Source organism: Bombina bombina, chromosome 4 (assembly GCF_027579735.1).
Source record: "Bombina bombina isolate aBomBom1 chromosome 4, aBomBom1.pri, whole genome shotgun sequence".
Lineage (NCBI taxonomy): Eukaryota > Metazoa > Chordata > Amphibia > Anura > Bombinatoridae > Bombina > Bombina bombina.
The window spans coordinates 49,451,720-49,463,082 of NC_069502.1; the positions used below are offsets into that span (position 1 = coordinate 49,451,720).

General features: G+C 37.0%; 1 protein-coding gene across 1 annotated transcript in view; it reads right to left on the reverse strand.

Annotated features, from left to right (window-relative positions):
• LOC128656839 (sodium-dependent multivitamin transporter) overlaps positions 1-11,363 on the reverse strand; it is a 339,096-nt gene that overhangs the window by 302,764 nt on the left and 24,969 nt on the right. Inside the window, exon 2 of the mRNA XM_053711005.1 lies at positions 10,090-10,201. The gene's annotated coding sequence lies outside the window, so the exon portion shown is untranslated. The remainder of the gene's footprint in view (positions 1-10,089; positions 10,202-11,363) is intronic.

The window sequence follows — 11,363 nt, forward strand, 5'->3', positions numbered from 1 at the left end:
CAAATGAAATGACCATGGAAGCTACCATCAGACCAAATACCTCCATACATAGAGCCACTGACGGTCGAGGAGAGGACTAAAGTACAAGACAAGAGCCGAAGATCTTGGTTTTTCTGACCTCTGTCAGAAATATATTCATTAGTAGAGAGTCTATAATGGTCCCTAAAAACACTACTCTTGTGGCTGTAATCAGAGAACTCTTTCCCAGGAACACCTTCCAATCGTCGGAGCCCATTGAGAAAATTCTGGGAGCTGTGGCAAGGCCGAATGGAATAGCCACAAACTGAAAATGATTGTCTAAGAAAGCAAACCTTAGAAACTTGTGATGATCCCGGTAAATGAAAACATGAAGGTACGCATCCTTTAAGTCTATAATTGTCAAACTGACCCTCTTGAATCAAAGGAAGAATGGAACGTATAGTCTCCATCTTGAAGGACGGTACTCTGAGGAACTTGTTTAAACACTTTAGGTCTAAAATAGGTCTAAAAGTCCCCTCTTTCTTGGGAACCATAAACAGATTTGAATAAAATCACAGACCCTGTTCCTGCAGAGGAACTGGAACTTTAACTACCAGGGCAAAAAGATCCTTGATAAAATTTAAGAACGCCTCTTTTTATTTGGTCTACAGATAATCTTGAGAGAAGAAACCCGTGCAATAATCTCAGAAGGGTCTGGAACAGGAAATACCTCCACCTCAGAGGGAACCTCAAAATACTTGTTCAGCTTACTAGACTTCTTAGGGTTAACAATGATAGTAGTATCGGAGCCATCCAAGGTAGCCAAAACCTCCTTAAGTAACAAGCGGAGGTGTTCCAGCTTAAATCTGAAGGACACAACTTCATTATCAGAAGGAATTATACTGCCTGAATCCGAGATTTCACCCTCAGATGCACCCGAAGAATCTTCATCCTCGGAACTTCTGAGAGGAAACACTTTGATTAACCACTTCAGGATCATAAACCTTAGTCACGGTTTCTTTAAAATTTCCTTTTGTGTTTTCCCTGCAGCATGGGAAAAGCAGACAACGCCTCACATACCGCAGAGGATACCTGGGCAGCAATATCTTGCAAAGTAACCCTAGACGGAGCATGAGAGGAAACGCAGGGCACTGCATGTGCAGATGAATAGGATTGGGATGCTTGAGAAGACAGCTGCGGCACATCTGAAACAGGAGGCTCCTGAACAGCATTTGCCTTAGCTAATGATGGCTCAGGGTCAAAAAGTCTATTTCTATAAGCTAAAGTTCTTTCAATACATGAAGAACAAAAAGGTACTGGGGGTTCCACCTGGGCATCTAAACATAATCTACAGGTAACATCCTGCACAGCCTCTTGATCCATAATACAAAAAAAAAAGATGCAAATAAAGAAATCTAACTTTTTTTCTTTCATTTTTTTTTTTTTTATCTTTTATCAAAGGATACAACATAGAACAAAAAAACGTTCCTTATAAAAATGTACCAAATCAAGAAAAAAAAAAAAAAAAGCACAAAAAAAAAAAAAAAAAAAACCAAAAAAAAAAAAAAAAAAAAAAAACACACACAACACCACAACACACACCATACCCCAGGCAACACTCTACACCTCAGCAGAATTACTGAGGTGCCCTACCTGTCGTGCAACCCGCAGCAAACTGAGGAAAAAAATTAGTGAAAAAGCACACCAAAAAAAAAGCTCTGGCATCAAAGAATCAGAACCTCCCTAAAAAGAGTTGGGGTCCTACAGCTGACAAAAAAAGCCTTTTTTTTTTTTTATTATTATTATTTTATTTTTTTAAACAACTTTCTTGAAAACAGGCTTAAAAACAAAACAATAAAACCCCCAATAAAAGTAAACTGAGCCATCAAAAAAAATAACTCCTCACACTAACAGTGCCTGCAAAAACTGCCATAAAAACCTGCACCCTGACAGGAATAATAAAAAAATGTCCCCCTGCAGCATATCAGCTGAAGTGCCCAATTTTCCCCTGCTTATATAGAAAAATAAAACTGGCACTTACCTTAACATTTATCTGTCCGGCAGTAGGACAGCTCACCTGGTTTGAGTGGATGCCATCCCTCACATAGACCTGTGGAAATACAGAAAGACTGAGTAAACTTACTCAGGCTATCTAAATAGAACAGCAAAAATGTTTTGGGAAAACACAGTGAGGATTGTATCCCACAAGTTCCCAATTGCTCACAAGCCACCACTGCCTTACTGAAGAGACTGATATGGGCTAAGGCTAGACCCTTTAGAACAGTGCTTTCCAAACTGTGTGTCGGCAGCAGTGTGTAGGTGTGTCCCTGCTTAAGCACAAATTTTTTTTTTTTTTTTTTTTTTTTTTGGTTTCTGACTTTCCGCCTGCCTGCTACGCATATCATATGGTTGACACGTGATTGATACCTAGGGGGTCACAGATCATCTTAACCAATTGGCGCAGCTCAGTGGGAACTGAAACTATTCCCATTGGCACATTGGCTCCTGACTGCACGTGTAATCTCCTTAATTGGCTCGTGACTGCAAGTGTAGTCAGTGAGTGGGAACAGCAGTGTGTTTGCAGGGTGGGTAGTAGTCGGACTCACCGAGCTCTGAGGGCGGCAGCTTAAACGCTGAGCTGAAGTCAGTGGGGTTTTTTTTTTGCAACTAGCTCCCAGTAGTGCATTGCTGCTCCTGATATATGGATAGGAAGGGGAAGCGTAAAAATGCTTGATGATGAAATGCGAGTGTCTTTATCCAATATTTAGAAACTGTGCTCATCCCATCAACCTCATACATCTCATTAAAATAGTAAGTAGCTATTGGTGTTATTAAACTTTTTTTTAATTCTTGCACATACATACATACTGTTACTTGTAAATACATTTCGTTATTAGATAATTTATGTATGTGTCCGTATCTCTTAAAACAAGTTAGTTTAACCTCCTGTTTGCCAGTACAACTGAATTACTGTGTCACGAAATGATGTAGGTCTAAAAAGTGTGTCGCCAACATGAAAAGTTTGGAAAGCTCTGCTTTAGAAAGATCAGAGCAAACCTACTCTGCTTTTAAAATAAAAAAATCTTGATGATTTTAGATCAGACACTAAAACTTCACCTCCACCTGCACCGCAGGCAAAGAGAATGACTGGAGATTATGAGTAAGGGAAGTGACATATAGCAGCTTTGCTGTAGTGCTCTTTGTTTCCTCCTGCTGGCCATGAGTGATATTCCCACTAGTAACTGATAATTCCGTCAACTCACCATATCTTAGAAAAGAAAGCAAGAATGTAAGCCTGACCATTTTCAGTTCAGCGCCTGGGTAGAGCTTGCTGATTGGTTGCCTACATTTAGACACCAATCAGCAAGTGCTACCCAGGTTCTGAACCAAAAATGGGCCAGCTCCTAAGCTTACATTCAAATAAAGATACCAAGAGAACATAGAAAAAATTGATAATAGGAGTAAATTAGAAAGTTATTTAAAATTGCTGCGCTATCTGACTAAAATTGACTAGACTATCCCTTTAAAGTGAATGTAAATTTTGATGCTAAAGTGCCAGTTTTTTAAAAATTCGATTAAAAACAGGGGCTCTTTAATTTAAAATTTACATTTCACTCCTGTTGTGAAAGAAAAAAAACCTTACCTTTTAAACTTGATAGCAATTCCAGCTTCCTCCGGTTGTCGCAAGCCTCTTCCTACGTCAAAAATGACGGATCGGTTATCCTCCAATCACAGCTTCCCCCCCGGGGGAATCAGTATCTGATACAACGCCATGATTGGAGGAAGCCGGATTCCTCATTTTATACCCAGGAAGAGGCTTTGCAACGGGCGGAGGAAGCGATGCAGCGGCTGTCAAGATAAAAAGGTAAGTATTTTCACAACATGAGTGAAATGTAAATATTGATAAATAAAAGAGCCCCTGTTTTTAAATCGGATTTTTAAAAACCGGGCACTTTATAATCAAAATTTACATTCACTTTAAGTGTTCTGGGGGGGAGGGGAATGTATTTGGAGCAGTATATTTGTGTATCACCTAGGGTTGCACCGATACCATTTTTTTTAAGACCGAGTACAAGTACCGATACTTTTTTTCAAATACTCACCAATACCAATTACCGATACTTTTATGTCATGACAGATTACCAAGCACAATACAGACTAATGATTTAAGATTGCTTCTTTATAATTATGAACTGTATCTCAAAAGACATTTTGAAATAATACAGTTTTTTGTGCTTGTTGTCACAAAGTTTACAGAACATGTTTATAAATAAAAATCTTACATTAACATATATTAATAATAACAACAATAGATAACAGCTGCAGCAGCTGGGGCTGGAAAGCTACAATTTAAAGGTGTGATTACTGGACGCAATTGGGTTGTAGGGTTCCTATATAACTCATCAATCTGACATTTGTATTTAATACAAAGTAATATAATTTAATTCTGAAAATAATATTGGGGAAGGAGTATCCCAGTAAAACTCTTTGAGAAAAATGGGGCATTTGCATTCTACTTACTCAACAGAAAATAGGGCTGGTCTTCATATTTTTCCAGGGCTGCTTTCTATTCCCAGTCCAGCCCTGGCTAAGGATGTTCCTCAGAGTACAGTATGTTTTGAGCATAATTGTGCAAGATGAGAACTAGCAGTAAAACAGGCAATCTAGCAATTAGAGTAATTTTTCAAAAGCAAGTTCTTATTAAGGAACAGAAGCATCTCTGCATGTTCAGCTATACGTCTGTTTCTGCTATCAGTAAGGACGTTTGACGCTAAGCTGAACAGTCTTTCACTTTTCTCACTACTGCATGGGTCAGAAAGATATTTTTGGACCATTAAATCTCAGTTTATTAACTGCCCAGTACTTCAGGGGTTTGTCTGAAAGAGGTACAGTGATCTCTCCCAGGTAGGCTTCCAGCTGTAAAGTAGCAGCTTTTGGAGCACTGCTCTCAGACATACAATAATACAAATAACAGCAATTTGTATTGGCAGAACAGAAGTGAACAATTTTTAGTTAAGTCTCCACTCCAGCTTAAAATGAAATGGGAACATGCAGTTTGAAAAACGCCACAAGATAGCATATGGGTAGCAATTGGAGGTATCGGTTTAAGTATCGGTGCATTTGCACGAGTACAAGTACTCATGCAAATACTTGGTATCGGCACCGATACTAGTATCGGTATCGGTGCAACCCTAGTATCACCATAACTATTTAAGTCACAACAAACATTACAATTATCTGCGGCCTATACGCAGAACAATACGGTATGTAATGGCCCTTTAAATGTGACAAAATTAACCGATATTATTCATTGTAAAACTTCTCAGATATGAAGGTACATTGTGCAGCTTACAACGTCTGTTTAATGCCCTGTCAAAACACATTGTTAGATATAACAGTCATAATTTAACTTGCAGGTATTACATAGACCATACCATCTAAAGAGACTTTTTCCATATAAGTCATTCTCTAGGTTTACTTTGTTGGGGGAAAAAAAAAAAAAAAAAAAAAAAAAAAAAAACATACATACATAGGTAGGCTCAGGAGCAGCAATACACTGGGAGCTAGCGCACAACTGGTGGGTACACACATCTGCCTCATGACTCACTTGATGTATTCAGCTAGGCCCAAGTAGTGCACTGCTGCTCTAGAGCTGGCTTTAACTAGGTGTTTAACCGTTTTGAAGTAATTAAAGGGATATGAAACCCAAAAATGTCCTTTTGTTGTTATACAGACAGAGCATGTCATCTAGTGCTCTTGCAAATGAATAACATTCTAGTAAAACTGCCACCATAAAGTGCTCCAGAAATGGACTGACTTCTAAGCATACATCCATGCTTTTGAACAAAAGATACCATCAGAAAAAATAAAATTCAATAGAAGTAAATTAGAAAGTGGTTTCAAAAAAATGTCATTGCACTATCATGACTGATACATTTTGGGTTCATAGCCATTTAAAGTGATGGTAAACCCGAGCGTTAAAAAAAAAAAAAAAAAACTCTAAGATTTGCCATCACTAAACATAAACTGGAGATTCATTGATCGCTTATTAAAAGAAAGGTGCTAAACTCACCCTGTGCCGTGGGAGACTCCAGACGCCCATGACGCAGCGCTCTTCTCTCAATGAGGTGACGTTTCCACCTCTAAATCAATAGCCGTGCGTGTCAGCTGAGAGTGCTCTGTATATTAGCATGGCTATTGGTTTGGAGGTCAAAACGTCACAAGGAGGGGCAGGTATATTGAAATCAAGTCTCAACAGACCCTTCTGATATCTAAGAAAGAGGTCTGAAAGTGTTGCTTGTTGATAGCCGCTGAGACCCCAGAGTGATGGGTAATTATTGCCTTTATTTTGCAAGGACTTTGCTTTTTAAAGAATTTTTGTTTTTAACACGTCAGTATTTTTGTTATTATATATTGAAACCCCCTGCAACAAATACAGTCTTGGATCCATTTGTACTGAGCGCATCACTTAGAGCTATAGTAGCTCAAAATCATGTGAGTAGTTTTCCTATTGTGCTTAAAGGGATATTTTTATATTGTTTAACACTATGAAAGTCTCTCTTCATTTTCTTTCAGGTATGAAGATAATGTTTTGAATATTATCCCATGACCTTATTGTGCACAGTGTTGTATGGTGCCATTTCCTTCTTTTTTTCACTGTTTGATTAAACACTTATAATTTTACTATATACTGTTTTTATTTATATATTTACCAATTAAAGGTTGTCAACGTTTTCTACCAATAGTTGCTCAATAAAAATAAATAAAAAGTCTGTCATTATTAAGATAGCGACAAAGTTGCAGATCCAGGATCAAAGAAGTCAGGAGAGAATGATGCAGTTAAAACATCTACTTTATTACATAAACCATTTAAAATTCAAAGGGCACAGCAAGTAGACATACAGCTGACACGTTTCCTGCCTCAAGGGCACTTCAGAGCTGGAGAACAGGTGTGCAAGCAGGTAATAAATTGCAAAAGGAGTTGTCCAATTCAACCAATCAGAGCTCTAGTGGTCCGGTACCACACATATAACTTTTTGGGAAAACCTCCATTCTGCAATTAATAATACAAATTTGTACAAAAACTTGCATAACATAAACTTGACACACTATTAAAACATATATTAAAAATATAGAAGTGTCCCTAGCAAAAGGAAATGGAGAATATTCTTTATGTTGATTTGTATTCAGACCAAAGGAAAATCCATGAAATTTTATTTTAGGTCAGTGTAATAACACTTGCCCAGTGTGCTTAGAGGAATGTGGCTGCACCTCACTGACGAGGCCCATAGGAGGCCAAAACGATCGTCTGGGATATACATACATACATACATACATGGGATATAAAAATTCTACACACCCCTGTTAAAATGTCAGGTTTCTGTGATGTAAGAAAATGAGATAAAGATAAATCATTTCAGAACTTTTTCCACCTTTAATGTGACCTATAAACTGTACAACTCAATTGAAAAACAAACTGAAATCTTTTAGGTAAAGGGAAATAAAAATAAAAAACTAAAATAATATGGTTGCATAAGTGTGAACACCCTTAAACTAATACTTTATTGAAGCACATTTGTATTTTATTACAGCACTCAGTCTTTTTGGGTATGAGTTTTTCAGCATGACACATCTTGACTTGGCAAGATTTGCCCACTCTTCTTTGCAAAAACACTCTAAATCTGTCAGAATGCGAGGGCATCTCCTGTGCACAGCCCTCTTCAGATCACCCCACAGATTTTGAATTGGATTCAGGACTGGGCTCTGGCTGGGCCATCCCCAAACTTAAATCTTCTTCTGGTGAAGCCATTCCTTTGTTGATTTGGATGTATGCTTTGGGTCGTTGTCATGCTGAAAGATGAAGTTCCTCTTCATGTTCAGCTTTCTAGCAGAAGCCTGAAGGTTTTGTGCCAATATTGTCTGGTATTTGGAACTGTTCATTATTCCCTCTACCTTGACTAAGGCCCCAGTTCCAGCTGAAGAAAAACAGCCCCAAAGCATGATGCTGACACCACCATGCTTCACTGTGGGTATGGTGTTCTTTTGGTGATATGCAGTGTTGTTTTTGCGCAAACATATCTTTTGGAATTATCGCCAAAAAGTTAAACTTTGGTTTCATGAGACCAGAACACCTTTTGCAACATGCTTTTGGGAAACTTCAGATGTTTTTATTAAAAATTTAGCCGGGCTTGGATGTTTTTTTTTGTAAGAAAAGGCTTCCGTCTTGCCACTCTACCCCATAGCCCAGACATATGAAGAATACGGGCGATTGTTGTCACATGTACCACACAGCCAGTACTTGCCAGATATTCCTGCAGCTCCTTTAATATTGCTGTAGGCCTCTTGGGAGCCTCCCAGACCAGTTTTCTTCTAATGTCACTGTTGCACCACATTTTCTTCACTTGATGATGACTGTCTTCACTGTGTTCCATGGTATATTTAATGCCTTGGAAATTCTTTTGTACCCTTCTCCTGACTGATACCTTTTAACAATGAGATCCCTCTGATGCTTTAGAAGCTCTCTGCGGACCATGGCTTTTGCTGTAGGATGCGACTAACAAAATGTCAGGAAAGACCGACTAGAACAGATTAACTTTATTTGGGGTTAATCAGAGGCACTTAAAATGATGACAGGTGTGTACTGACTCCTATTTAACATTATTTTGAATGTGATTGCTTAATTCTGAACACAGCTACATCCCCAGTTATAAAAGGGTGTTCACACTTATGCAACCATATTATTTTTTTATTTTATTTTTATTTCCCTTTACCTAAAAGATTTGTTTGTTTTTCAATTGAGTTGTACAGTTTATAGGTCACATTAAAGGTGGAAAAAGTTCTGAAATGATTTATCTTTGTCTCATTTTTTTACATCACAGAAACCTGACATTTTAACAGGGGTGTGTAGACTTTTTAAATATAAATATATATATATATATATATATATATATATATATATATATATATATATATATATATATATATATATATATATATATATATATATATATATATACACATACACACACACACACACACACACATATAAAAAAAAAATTTTTAGCCGTGTGCTGCTGTAGTAGCTAAGAACAGAGATCAGTTAAAACAAAGGAGCTTTCTACATGAAGTATCTTATACTTCATGAAAGTCCCTTTTATTTGTTTCAAAAGTCAATCCTAGCGTTTGTAAAACGCTAGGATTGACTTTCACTTTAAAGAGATTTGACTCACTGAATATATAAGCCCTTTCAAATTCTGCTAGATACAAGTTAGCACTATATACTGGGGTTTTTTTATATATATTTACCAATTAAAGGTTTCCAGCGTTTTCTACCAATAGTTCCTCAATAAAAATAAATAAAAAGGCTAGCTGTCATTATTACGTGGGTTTCGGTATCATTGATTTGCTAATAAAAACACTAAATCTACCACTGCTAAACACCTGTGTTACCAAATGCCCATTATCTGACCTGGGAAGTCCTCATTTAAAGCTCAATATAGAAAAAACAAAGATCAATCTATTTCCCCTTTCATCAATTCCCCCCACTCACAAAATCTCAATCCCAACATAAAAGATTCTAACATGAGAAATTCTAACATAATTCTAATAGTCTGAATGTAAAGGGTAATAGACTAAGTACTGCCCTTTTCACCTTAAAAAATATTGCTCTGTGCCAGTCCATCCATTAGATTCCATAAACCTCAAGATTAAAATGTAAATGCTTGTTCCTAACATACAAAGCTGTCACTGTACCCCTCTATATCTTTGTCCTTGACTGCAAATACTCTTCCACCCCCAAGGCCCTGTTCTCTCCTCTCTCAATTCGTCCTCACACTCCTGTCTGCAAGACTTTTCAAGACCAGCGCCTATTATGTGGAATTCCCCCTTTAGCATAAAAGCCCATGATCCATCTGTCCTGATGGTCATCTTATGTCAATGTGGTTTATAATAAACCATAACTCACAGATGGGGCCTTCTACTGTTCATGGATATGTAACTATTGTTGCCTAATGTGCATCTAATGTTGTTGCTATGTAATATGTTGGCACTTTATAAATAAATTAGAACAAAAATAGATGAACAGTATAAATAACAGCACGTCTGAATCATTTAAACTACTCTAATGTTTACCTTTAAGCCACCGTTTGGTTTGATAAAGGATGTTATTTCCATACACCTTTCAGATCACTGGTCCTGTAGTATCAAGCAAGCCTCTCAGTCAGACAATACCGGTGCTTGGTACCTATGGGTTAAAAAAAAAAAAAAAAAAAAAATGATTTTGTTTTGTTACAATGTAATCTTAGTACTTTATGTAAAATGTGCAATTTAATTTGTGCAAATCATGATTTTCTCACCCTGTGTTTAAACATACAGACGTGAAAAAGTTCTCTTGATTCTAAAAACTGATAGTAACAAATTGTTTTAAATAAAACAAAGACCACAAAGTACTCAGTGCTATTGAATTTGTTGGTGTTTGATAATAATTAGAATGATCAGCATAGTTAAGGGATAGGTAGAGGAAACTTCTATAAATGTATTGATATTTCAATAAGTTGTTGTGCTGTGATCCCCCCTTTATTTTTTTCATCATGACCTATTTTACGTGCTGGAGTGTATTATGTTGTTGACAAAGAACTAATTTCCCTTTATTTTGTCCTTTGAAATAGCAGGTTTTCCCTGTTATATAACCACCTATACTGAAAATGTTAATGCATAAGTAGTGGTTATAGAAAAGCTAAGTAAACAAGCTTTAGAAGAAACCACACTCTGAGTGGAGGTGTGGGACAGAGAGATACTAAAATATTCCTTTTCTATTGTTCTCTCCAAGTGCAGAATCAAAAACTCACTGTCATAAAGAGAAGTCACAAAGAATATTCGGAAAGGTTTTTTTAGCATTATATTACAATGTATATGTTTCTACCTAATACCCAGAACCCTGCATAGCTAGATAAATGACTTAAAGGGACAGTCTACACCAGAATGTTTATTGTTTTAAAAGATAGATAATCCCTTTATTACCCATTTCCCAGTTTTGCATAACTAACACAGTTCTAATAATATACTTTTAACCTCTGTGATTATCTTGTATCTAAGCCTCTGCAAACTGCCCCTTTTTTCAGTTCTTTTGACAGACTTGCAGTCTAGCCAATCAGTGCCTGCTCCCAGATAACTTCTCGTGCACGAGTACAGTGTTATCTATATTAAATACGTGAACTAACACCCTCTAGTGGTGAAAAACTGTTAAAATGCAATCTGAAAGAGGTGGGCTTCAAGGTCTAAGAAATTAGCATATGAACCACCTAGGTTAAGCTTTCAACTAATACCACCAAGAGAACAAAGCAAAATTGGTGATAAAAGTAAATTGGAAAATTGTTTAAAATTACATGCTCTATCTGAATCATGAA